Genomic DNA, 11,532 nt, shown 5'->3' on the forward strand with positions numbered 1-11,532 from the left:
GAGTCTCTTAGATAGACCCCCGCCTCGAATATCGATTTTAAGTGCATCGATCCCTTTGACCTTCAGTGAAGTAGCATCACAATCATGATGATCTAAGAAATGACGTGGTATAGTTCTAAGAGTGGCAGGGTCCTCGTGTGTACGTGCCGCTTGAATCCCCAGTACATGTTCCCTCACTCTTACTTTGAGCTGGCGTGTTGTAAGGCCAATGTAAATAAGGCCACAAGGACAGGTGGCATGGTAGATGACATATCTAGTGGTACAAGTTATTCTTTGACGAATGTTATAATTTCTGTTCTATTTCTGCCCTTGCAGCGCTCCCCTTTTAATGATGGCTGCGGTAACTTCCGCATGTATTGCGCATGCGCTGATGACGTCACGGATCGCGTGACATCTCCTCCCCTTTTCCCTTCCCCTTTCTAAGATGGCCGCGCTAACTCTCGCATGTACTGCGCATGCGCCGATGACATCACAGACCGCGTGACATCTTCCCTCCTCAAGCCCGCTGTCTGACGTCTGACAACACGGGGCCCCGTGATTTGTCAGCGTCAGCGGTGATGGCCATGCTGGGATGGATGGGTGTGTCTTGTGGCCCTGGGCGCGATTGGTTTCCCTCTTTCCACCTCCCCTATATAATGGGCCATTATCAGCATTAACACATGCCCCCTGAGGAAGGCACAATTGCCGAAATGCGCGTTGGGGTACGACCGTGGTCTCTCTTGTTGCTCCTGCACTGTGTAATTGTTCCTCCACATCATTGCTCTACTCTATTTTTACTCTGCCAGGAATTTTTTCCTTCACTTTATGGCTATGTCCTCGAGAGAGCACTGTCTATGTCTAGATATATGAGGTACCCTAAGATGATTATGTACTTTTATGAATATAATGTTTTTCGGAGCAATCATTGTCACCCGGTCTGTCTTTTTCATGCCAATGTCACTTTTTAGTCATGTTCTGCTGTTTTCATCCTTTAATAAAATTTACTTTGCACTTTATCATGCGGCATTTGAACTTTTTCACTGCTTTTTCGTTTAGCTGTTGTACCTTATATGCAGTGTGTTCTGCACTGTCCATGCGTGTGCTGGAATCTTGGTTGTGATCACCAGCACATCTAGATTATCATGATTTTGACAAATCACTCCAGCACATTTTGCTGTCTTTTGCTCTTACGATTTATTCTTACTGTGTTATGCACAGGTCTCTTGGTCAGCAACATGGATTTTCGAGCCAGAGAACCAACCTGGCTGTCCCAAATGGATCGGGTGTTCAGCGGCAACACGGCTGATTCATTACAGACTCCGGATTTAGGATTGGAGGAGAAATTTTCTATGATTAAAAACATGCTCCTTAAGAGGTCTAAACTTTGGTGGAATAGGACTTTCTTGGACAAATATATAACCAATAAAATGATCCCCAGAGGCCTGAGGGTTAAAATTATTCCGTCCTTCCCCATAGATGATGAGGCTCTCATCACCAAATGGGAGGAAACATGTAATACATGTTCAGTATCCCTGATGAGGCTACTTATTGAACACAATACATCAGTGATTAACAGTCTTGATACTACAATTGACATGTCCCTAAATGAATTTCGTATTTCATGCCCACCTGATAAAATGCTCAAATTTGAGACAGATCTTGATAAGACTATGGACTCCCTTGTTAAAAAGATCCAGGATTCCCAAATTTCCAAATTTAACAGGGACTCTAAAGACTATTTATCTAAGAGAGTTTATTTATGGAGACAGAATGCTATTCAGCCTCCCTCACGTAAGGCTTCATCTGCTTTATCTATTTCCTCCATGAGTGGGCGGTCCGATTTATCTTCCATCTCTTCAGCATCTGTTTCTAACAATGGGTTGGCGAGACTACGGGACCATACGTTCCATCCCTATAAGCGGAATCCGGCTCCCTCTGGACATGACAATAAGGTGATTAACCTTAGTGGCTGTTCTCTTTCTGCGGCCGATCTGCGGCTCCTCAGTAGGGGACTCTCTTTTTCTCCAGCTTCTGGATTTGATCTATTTGACACTATAAAGGATCTCCACATCTTTGCGCGATCGTTGCTATTTAAGAGATATTTTCACTCCAATAACATGCAATCCCTGTTTCCCACAGAGGAGGAACAGGCGGCGTTAACTATACTGGAGGAGTTGGCATCTGGAAATGAGAACGATGGAGGTAAGATTCCCCCTTCGATTCGACCTAAATCCAGGAAGTTTCCCCCATTATCCTCTTGTGCCACCATTGACATGTTCGTACGGGTGGTCACAGAGGAGTTTTATAACATTCCTCGTTTTGTCATCAATGATAACATCACTCATGAGGAGAGATGTAGGTTGAGATCACTTCAAGATATACCTGGGGTTCTTATTAAACCAGCTGACAAGGGTGGTAATGTCATCCTGTGGCCGGTAGAGATGTATGAGAGGGAGGCATTCAGACAACTTAACAACACTGTCTGCTATAAAAAACTAACTTATATGCGCTAACTCTCGCATGTACTGCGCATGCGCCGATGACGTCACAGACCGCGTGACATCTCCCCTCCTCCCTCCCGCCCGCTGTCTGACGTCTGACAACACGGGGCCCTGTGATTTGTCAGCGTCAGCGGTGATGGCCATGCTGGGATGGATGGGTGTGTCTTGTGGCCCTGGGCGCGATTGGTTTCCCTCTTTCCACCTCCCCTATATAATGGGCCATTATCAGCATTAACACATGTCCCCTGAGGAAGGCACAATTGCCGAAACGCGCGTTGGGGTACGACCGTGGTCTCTCTTGTTGCTCCTGCACTGTGTAAGTGTTCCTCCACATCATTGCTCTACTCTATTTTTACTCTGCCAGGAATTTTTTCCTTCACTTTATGGCTATGTCCTTGAGAGAGCACTGTCTATGTCTAGATATATGAGGTACCCTAAGATAATTATGTACTTTTATGAATATAATGTTTTTCGGAGCAATCATTGTCATCCGGTCTGTCTTTTTCATGCCAATGTCACTTTTTAGTCATGTTCTGCTGTTTTCATCCTTTAATAAAATTTACTTTGCACTTTATCATGCGGCATTTGAACTTTTTCACTGCTTTTTCATTTAGCTGTTGTACCTTATATGCAGTGTGTTCTGCACTGTCCATGCGTGTGCTGGAATCTTGGTTGTGATCACCAGCACATCTAGATTATCATGATTTTGACAAATCACTCCAGCACATTTTGCTGTCTTTTGCTCTTACGATATAAACAAAAAATATATATGTACATTGTTGGAAGTTGTACTGATTTTTGATTTCTTTTTCTTTCTGAGTTTTTATTAGTTTTTCATTCTCTTTTGAAGTTTTTATAAATATTTTGGTTTCTGTTTTTTTTGCCTTTTTTCTTTCCTTTTTTAAGCAAGTTTAAAAAAGGGTTGTAAAGTTTTTGAAGTTTTAATCACCTTTTTGAAGTTTTTGGAATAGACATAGTAGGTGTTATTCAGAAAGTTAAGTATGTGGATTTGCAAGGGCAGCTTCTGAAGCTGCAGCATGGCATAATGTATTGAAAAGAAAAAGGGAAGTTAGTTAGTTGAACTGAATTGCTGTCTGCGTTATATAAAATGGCAGCGGACTTACAGCATAAAAGGTACTGAGAGTTATGTGAACAGGAAATGATTATTTTTACGTGTACAAGAGAGGAAAAAGTGTTTTCAGCGGAATTCTAAGCTGTGCCGTCTGTGAGGCACCCTGCTTCCCCCCGGGAGAAGGCACCACAAGTCCAAGCATGCCTTCTCTGACTGCAGAAAAGGGGAAGGAGTCCGCTCCTCCCTCCCTCTGCTCTCTCACCTCTCTTCCCTCTCTTTCTCTTCCCTCCTCCCATCTCTCTCTGCTCCCTCCATCTCCACTCCTCCTTCTCTTACCTCTCCTCCGTCATCTATTTTTCCTCCTAAATTTCCTCCTCCCTCATCTTCTCTCTCTCCTCCCTCTCTATCTTCTCCACCCTCGCCTATCTCTCATCCTCCCTCATCCCCCTCGTCTTCTCTCTCTCCTCCTATTCTGTCACCTTCTTCCTCTCCTCCCTCATTTCTTTTTCCTTCTCCTCACCTTTCCACTCTATCCTCCACCCCTCCCTGCTCCTTAACCTCTCTCTCTCTCCCACCTCTCAGTTCATTGTCACCTGCTGGGCCAGTGCCAAATCCAGACAATGACATGTCCCTATCTCCACAGGGCACCCTCTCTAAAGAGGCAGCTATGATACCGGGAGAAGAAAGTGAAAATCTTCCTACACAAAACACCACAGGTGCCCCCCGATACAACAGCTAGGAGAAGGGAGGTGTGGGTCATCAGCATCTGCAGCTGCTGGGTCTGAAAATGAGGATCCTAAGTGCCAGACAGAGCTGCCAGCATTTACATCACCATCAGTGCAGCCTCAGAAGGGGGGAGCATCCTCACACAAAAAGGCAAACACACTATATCACAGTTTCTCCTCTGATTAATCTAAAGAGGGGACATCATACATGCTGCCCAGTACTAGGGAAAGAAAACCACAGGCACCAAGTAGGCAGGGACAGATAGAGCCAGAACCCTTACACTATGTGCCTTTCACCTCTAGTCAGGTGTTCAGTATTCTGAATAATCTGCCAGACCCAGATATGGACCCCATGCCATTTTACTGAAGAATGCAGCAGAGCCAGCGAACATATGCTGCATCCTGGATTGATTTCTGGTCCATAATGGAAATAAAAGCACGTGAAACACTCTGGCCAATCATGAAAGAACACTTAAAGCTTCCATCAGAATTAGATGTGCACTCCTGGGAGTCAGGATCAAAGCTAATTGAGCAGCTCAGAGAGTGGGCCAAAGCCAGACAGGCAGGGCAAGCCCTCAGCCTACATGACATGAGCCAAGCCAAGACAGTCTGTAGACGAGTTTCATGGCAGAGTGATGCAGGTATTCCAAGATTTAGGCTTCACTATTCATGATCAGATACACAGACAAATGTTGGCACAGGCCTTTGTGCATGGACTAAGAGAACCAATCAAACTGCTGATAGTGGCCAGGCCTGAGTACAGGTCAATAGCAGTAGATACCCTGCTCACAGTAGCCAGAAGAATTGAGTCACACCCAGGAGTGCGGAAGACAACCCCTCCTATGGTGGCCACAGTTGTGGAAGAGCAACCACCCTGCAGAGACAGGAGACACATCAGGTGTTACAACTGTGGCAACCTTGGCCATTTCCGGAACCAGTGCACAGCACCCCGGCAGCCCAGGACATCACGCAGGGGAAAAGGCCAAGCAAGAAACACAGGAAGCAGGAAGAACCCTGTCCATAGGACAGAGACAAGCCAGGTCCGCAAGACGTCACGCGCCTGACATGTGAACCCCCATCAGCAGGCCCAATACCTCAAACTCCAGGGGTTGTCATATCTTTCCTTGTGGACACTGGTGCAGTCAGAAGTGTGATGAGGCATGTGGAACTCCCCGACCCCACCTGCCTTTCAGAACACTCTGTGTCTTGTGTGGGGACTGAAGGTCAAGACAGATATTCCCAGCTTACAAGCCCCTGAGCGTGTGGACACAGCCAGGACACTCCATCCTGGTCCAGTTTACGGTGGAGACCTGCCCACCCAACCTGATGAGAGCAGAATTATTGCAGGAGCTGAAGGTGGCCAAAGTGTTCCATGAAGATGTGACCATGACATTTTCTCCACCCCTGACCCAAGAAGAATCAATCATGCTGGTGGCCCTACAAGAACCTCGAACAAACGGTGCGAGCCTACCCAAGGAGATGCTGGACATAAAACCTGAAAGCCTATGGTCCAAGGGAGACTTCAAGTTGCGCCAGTGCGGGTGTCACTCAAGTCTGGAACCCCGTAACCTCACAAGGCCCAGCATCCCCTGTCCATAACCCAGAGTCAAACTGTCTCTGACCAACTGGAGGTCTAAGTGGAACCGCTGTTCAAGAAACGGCCTAAGAACTTTGGTATGGGCCAGGAAATTTTTCAACCCAAAGGGACCTTACCCGGTTCGTGAAAAGGCTGCGCTGCTTCTGGCTCCAGCATTAGAGGATCATCTTGCACAAGGTTCTGAAGGTGCTCCCTGAAGTTTATCCAGGCCCTGGACCAGAAGACAGCCACTCAGCTTTACAAACTGGTACACAAATGCTGACCTGAGGTCAAGCTGGGTGAAAGGAATGGCTGCTGGCTGGTAAAGAAGACATCCCAGCAAAAAGACCCTCTGTGAGAGCAAGAAAGCTCAGCTGGACGTCATCTCTGATGAAGAGGACCCCACTAAATGGCTTGTTTTCCTGCCGACCCTGTGCCAGAAGATGGGAGTCCCTCACGGCATTGTGAAGAGCAAGGCCAGACTGGACCGCCTCGTCCATAGGAATCATCATGCAGTCCAGGCTTTTCTCAATCAAGGGGAAGACTGTGAAAGGAGAACCAGCCAGGTTCAGAATGGTGCATGACCTGAGGGCTGTGAACGAAGCAACCGTGTTTGAAACCCCAGTTGTGCCAGATCTGCACACTCTGCTGTCAAACGTGCCAGCCACAGCAACAGTGCTCACGGGGATGGATCTGTCCAATGCTTTCCTCAATGTTTCCCCTTCACCTGGATGATCAGTTCCTGAAAACGCACAAGGGGAGTGCAGAATACATGGACAGTGAGGCCCAAGAGGGCCCAGAACAGCCTTTCACAGCTCACCAAAGCATTCTCCTCCATCCTCGTCAACTGGATTGCAGACCATGCAGGAGTCATCGACATCTCTGCCTGCACAGCCTTTCCTTGTCTCTTCTACTCTACCTGGCAGAGCAGCAACACAAGTCCTGGAAAACAGAGTCCAGTGGTGTCATAAGCAAGTTACGTTCCTGAAGACACCGTATTGCCTGCCAGACGAAACGCTTGACAGATGACCGGAAGACCACTGAGGAGAAGATGGCTCCCTCAACAACTCCGAAGATGCAGGCCTTCCTTGGTCTAGTCTCGTACTGCAGAACTTGGATCCCTGGTGCTCCAGTCTTAATGCAGCCTCTGACGATTGCATCAACGCAACCCCGCTCCTCATGTTGTTTGCAGCCTTCATCTCGTACAGAAAACTGAAAGACTCCATAGTCTCTGCGCCAAATTTAGGCCTCCCTGACTACGGGAAGCCATTCCGTCTTTACCAAATGGAAAAAGAAGGACAAAGATGAAGAAGGTCATGCTACTGGCGTCTTAAAACAGACCCACGGAGGAAAACCAGAGGCCTCTAGGCTACCTTTCAGCCGGCCTGGATCCAGTTGCAAGGGGGGGGCCCTCCTGCATGAAAACAATATTTGCAGCACACGCCCTCCTGGACAAGGCTGCTGATGTCATTCTTGGACAACCACTGGAGATCCTCTCTCCACCACTCTTCAGTGCTCTCAGCTGTTGCCTGACTCTATTCCCACTCCAAAGGGGGATGCAGATACGTCTTCCACCGCCACTCTACTCCCACTCCCAAGGGGGGATGCGGATACGGACTCTTCAGAAAAAAATCTGCAGGATACTGTAGATGTGCAGTGACCAGCAATCAAGACATCCTATGGTCCAGAAGTTTGTCAGCCCAAGAAGCGGAACTGATAGCGCTGACGAAAGGCCTGCCAGATTGCGAAGGACAGAACTGCAAACGTCTATACCGATTCCAGGTACTCGCATGGCATAGCACACGACTTCTGACCCATCTGGGCTGCAAGAGACTTCATCACAGCAAGCGGGTCAACCGTGAAGCATCATGGAGCCATCAGGGACCTGCTGGACGCTCTTCAACTTCTAAAAGTGGTGGCAGTGTTAAAGGTCAAGGCACATGGAAAACTGAACACAGTAGAGGCACGGGGTATCGACGTGGCAGCCAAAGAAGCAGCCAGAGGAAGACATTAAGGAAAAGTGAGAGAGGTCGTAGAGCCGGACGGCTACTACATGATGACTGAAGACGAGAAAACCTGACAAAATGACGTCCTGGGACCTGTACAAGAAGTAGCAGGACCAGACTCCAAAGGAGGAGAAGGAAAGCTGGATGCTGAAGGGCAAAAGCACTGGACTCCAAAAAACCTGTCTACCTCAAAAGTCTACCTCAAGGCAGACCCAGTGTACCTCAAAGTATGTACCCTATGGTGGTTCAATGGGCACATGGCCCCCCGCTCGGGTTGAAGACACAGATGAATGATCTGATTGAACTCCCACCTTAACAGCAGCTGTTTGGCCTCTGACAAAATGCAACATTGGACGAGTGGAAAAAGTTCTCCCACATGGTCTGGCCTGAAGCTTTCCCAGTAAGGAACCAGTTGGCAAAGACTACTGCGAAGAAGCTACTCTCAGAAATAGTGTGCAGATATGGGGTTCCAGAAGTGATCGCGAGTGATCAGGGACCCACATTCACAGCAAACCTGACACAAGAGATCTGATCAACAGTAGGGTCAGACTTAGGCCTACCCACTTCCCACCATTTCACAACATAGACTAAGTGGGACACTTAAGAGCAGCATGCTAGAAAATTGCCCAAGAGACAGACAAACCATGGCATTAGACATTCCCATAGGCTCAGAAAGAGCTGTCACCAATATGAAATTTTATTTGGGTCTACACACAGGTTAGGGGCATTTTTCCCTTAGCAGTTGACTATGCAATGTGATACTTTGTCTGCTTGTGTAATTGAATTTACCAAGAATCTTGCTAATGTTCATTCTCAAGTTTTTTCTTCATTGCCAGGTCCAGATTCGGTGCTTGGTATGCACACCCTGAAGTCAGGAGACTGAGTGTTGGTGGAAAAATTCATAAGGAGAGCACTCGATCCCAGATTTGGTGGCCCTTCTCCAAGTGCTGATGCCACCAACCTGGAGGGAGAAGCCCCACCTGGATCCACACATCGCATTGCAAGAAAAGCTCTCATACCAGAAGACACACCTGAGCCGGAATGATGCTGTGGATGCCCTACCTGACTCAATAAATTACCTTCCTGATAGAGAATACACACCACTGACTGCATAGACTAACTGAGGCTATGTGCACACACTGTGGATTCACCCGCGGATTTGTATCTGTGGATCCGCAGGTAAAATTACCTGCGGTTTTACCTGCGGATTGGCCTGCAGGTTTGCCACCTGGACAATGGAATGGGTGGCAAACCGCAGCGGAATCCACAGAAAGAATTGACATGTCAATTCTTTCTGCGGATTCAAAACCGCAGCTTTTCCACAGTTGAAAATCCGCCGCATGTGCACAGCAGAATGTAAATCACATAGACTTAAATTGTACTGTACACTTTCTGCAGAACTGCTGCGGATCTGCAGCGGCCAAATCCGCAGCAGAATCTGCAGCGTGTGCACATAGCCTAAGAGCCTTTGATTACAATGCAATGAACCCCCGTTAGGGACAGATCTCCTGACCGCCCATTTCCGAAAAGACTGTACGGAGTGGGGGCGTATGCATTAGGCATGCATCAGCCCACTGGCAGCATAAAAGAGTTGCAGCGCTTTGGGACAGGAGCAGGATTTTAGGGCAAGTGATATCTAAGGGAGGATTCTGATGGAAATATATACATTTCATATAGATCTCACTTGCATATATTCTAATATACTGATATACACATGTATACATAGATATATATTCACAGCTATCTTGAACTTTATAATCAATTGCTGAAGATGACCTACTAACCCCATTAGCCAGTCTGGAGAATCAGCATTGTCTCGTGGTAGCATTGTCTTGTGATATATCTGGCAGACATGGGAAAAGAGGAAGTTGGACCAGATGCACCAGCCAATATCGGAGTTTTGCTGACATTGCAGAAGAATGGATGCAGTAAATCATATGATGCTAAATCACCCTCATGTCGGACACTGCCATATATGTTCATTTACTCAAATAACCAATAGCATTGAAACACATGCCTTATGTTAATTGAATAACCACTCCTTTCTGTACGTAATGATAAAACCATGTATGTGCAATAAACCAGCAGAGTCCTGCTGGAAAGAGATGCTGCTAATAAGGTGTTTAGCGTGTCTTCTTTTCCGTTGAGTGCTCAATGAGACTCTGTTCTAATTAGGACAGGCTGCAGCACACACAGAGATATATCTATCTATGCAAATTTCCATTTCACCAGGGAGCTGCAATTTCTGAACCGGAACACAAAAGTGGGATAGGCAAGTAAATCCCTGACATATTGGTGGCAACGGTTGGATCATAGCGCATTAGTGATTGGGTTTGAGCAATCATTCTTCTCACTAAAAACACGCATGCTTCTTGCGAGGACCATGCGCAAAAAGTTTTGGAGAACAAACTCAGTGTTCATTAGTGCTGAGACAATACTGTGTGTATAACAGTTAGCCCCTCCCCAACTCTTCACCTTTCTGTCCTATCTTTAATTTGGCAACTATGGCCACGCTTGGATGGGCCTGGTATAAGAAGCAGAAAAAGGACACTCTGGCTGGAATATGTACGACCAGAGGCACTGACCCCCGTGGCAAAAACAAAACCCAACTGGTTGCGGAACTGGTGCAACTTGAACCAGAGTCAGTCCATCCCCAGAGTCCAGGGGACGCAGGAGCCAGCCCAAGCACAGGGCGTGCTGCAGCGGAGGTCCGACCGGTGAATGCCAGTCCTACTTGCAAATAGGGTAGCATGGACCACTATCTGCAACTGGCTCTGCAACACTGTCCGCAGACAATCAGGAGAGACGTCTGTAGCTGATCCAGCAATACCAGGAGAGGGCTGAGCGAGAGGCCCAAGCGCAGCGAGAGGCAGAGAGAGCCGAGCGAGAAGCCCAAGCACAGCGAGAGGCCGAGTGGGAAGAGAGATAGTACCAGCTAGAGTTAGCCTGAATCCAGGGACAGAGGTCGTCCCAGCCCAGCAGCGAGTCCAGCCGCGCTTAGTTCCTTAAACCCTGGCCGGAGCAATTTCCTGTGATGGAAAAGGACGGGGACTTGGACATATTTCTGCGGGGATTTGAAAAAGCCTGCAGACAGTACCAGCTACCTGAGACCCAATGGGCCCGATATTTAACCCCTGGGATCAAAGGAAAAGCTCTGGAGGCGTATGCTTCTCTCCTAAGCAAGATGGAGACTATGAGGCCATCAAGCAGGCCCTGATAAAAAAAAAAGTACCAACTGAATCCTGAGGTTTACCGTAAAAAAGTTCCGGAACCTCCAACGTAGCCCACACGACAATTACAGCGATGTGGTGCTTGGACTCAGAACCCACGTTGATCAGTGGAGCCAAGGACTGTCAGTGGTCACCTTTGAGCAGTTGTGGGACCTGATGATAAAAGACCAGCTCCTACATCTTTGTCTGGCTGAGGTGTGACAGTTCGTGATGGACCGGGAGACAAAAGACGCGGACAAAGCAGCGCAGATCGCCGACACCTACGAGGCCAACCGTAAACGAGAGGTGCGGAACCCAGTCACTACCAGCTGGAAAAGGGTGTAAGCCAAAAACTACCTTCAATACCACTGCCAGCCGACCGACTGGAGGCCTTTTCCCCTTTGCCAATGCCAGGCCTACCCACGATCATCACAAGTGCTATACCAGCAATCGGACTTGACATC

At 47.7% G+C, this 11,532-nt stretch overlaps 1 long non-coding RNA gene across 1 annotated transcript in view; it reads left to right on the top strand.

Moving 5' to 3' along the window:
- Nucleotides 1-10,056, top strand: part of LOC141100207 (uncharacterized) — an 88,561-nt gene extending 78,505 nt beyond the window's left edge. The window contains exon 2 of the long non-coding RNA XR_012234636.1: nucleotides 8,696-10,056. This is a non-coding gene — a long non-coding RNA (uncharacterized lncRNA). The remainder of the gene's footprint in view (nucleotides 1-8,695) is intronic.
- The last annotated feature ends 1,476 nt before the right edge of the window (nucleotides 10,057-11,532 follow it).

The sequence above is a fragment of the Dendrobates tinctorius genome, unplaced genomic scaffold (assembly GCF_039654945.1).
Source record: "Dendrobates tinctorius isolate UK_male_01 unplaced genomic scaffold, ASM3965494v1 ptg000011l, whole genome shotgun sequence".
Classification (NCBI taxonomy): domain Eukaryota; kingdom Metazoa; phylum Chordata; class Amphibia; order Anura; family Dendrobatidae; genus Dendrobates; species Dendrobates tinctorius.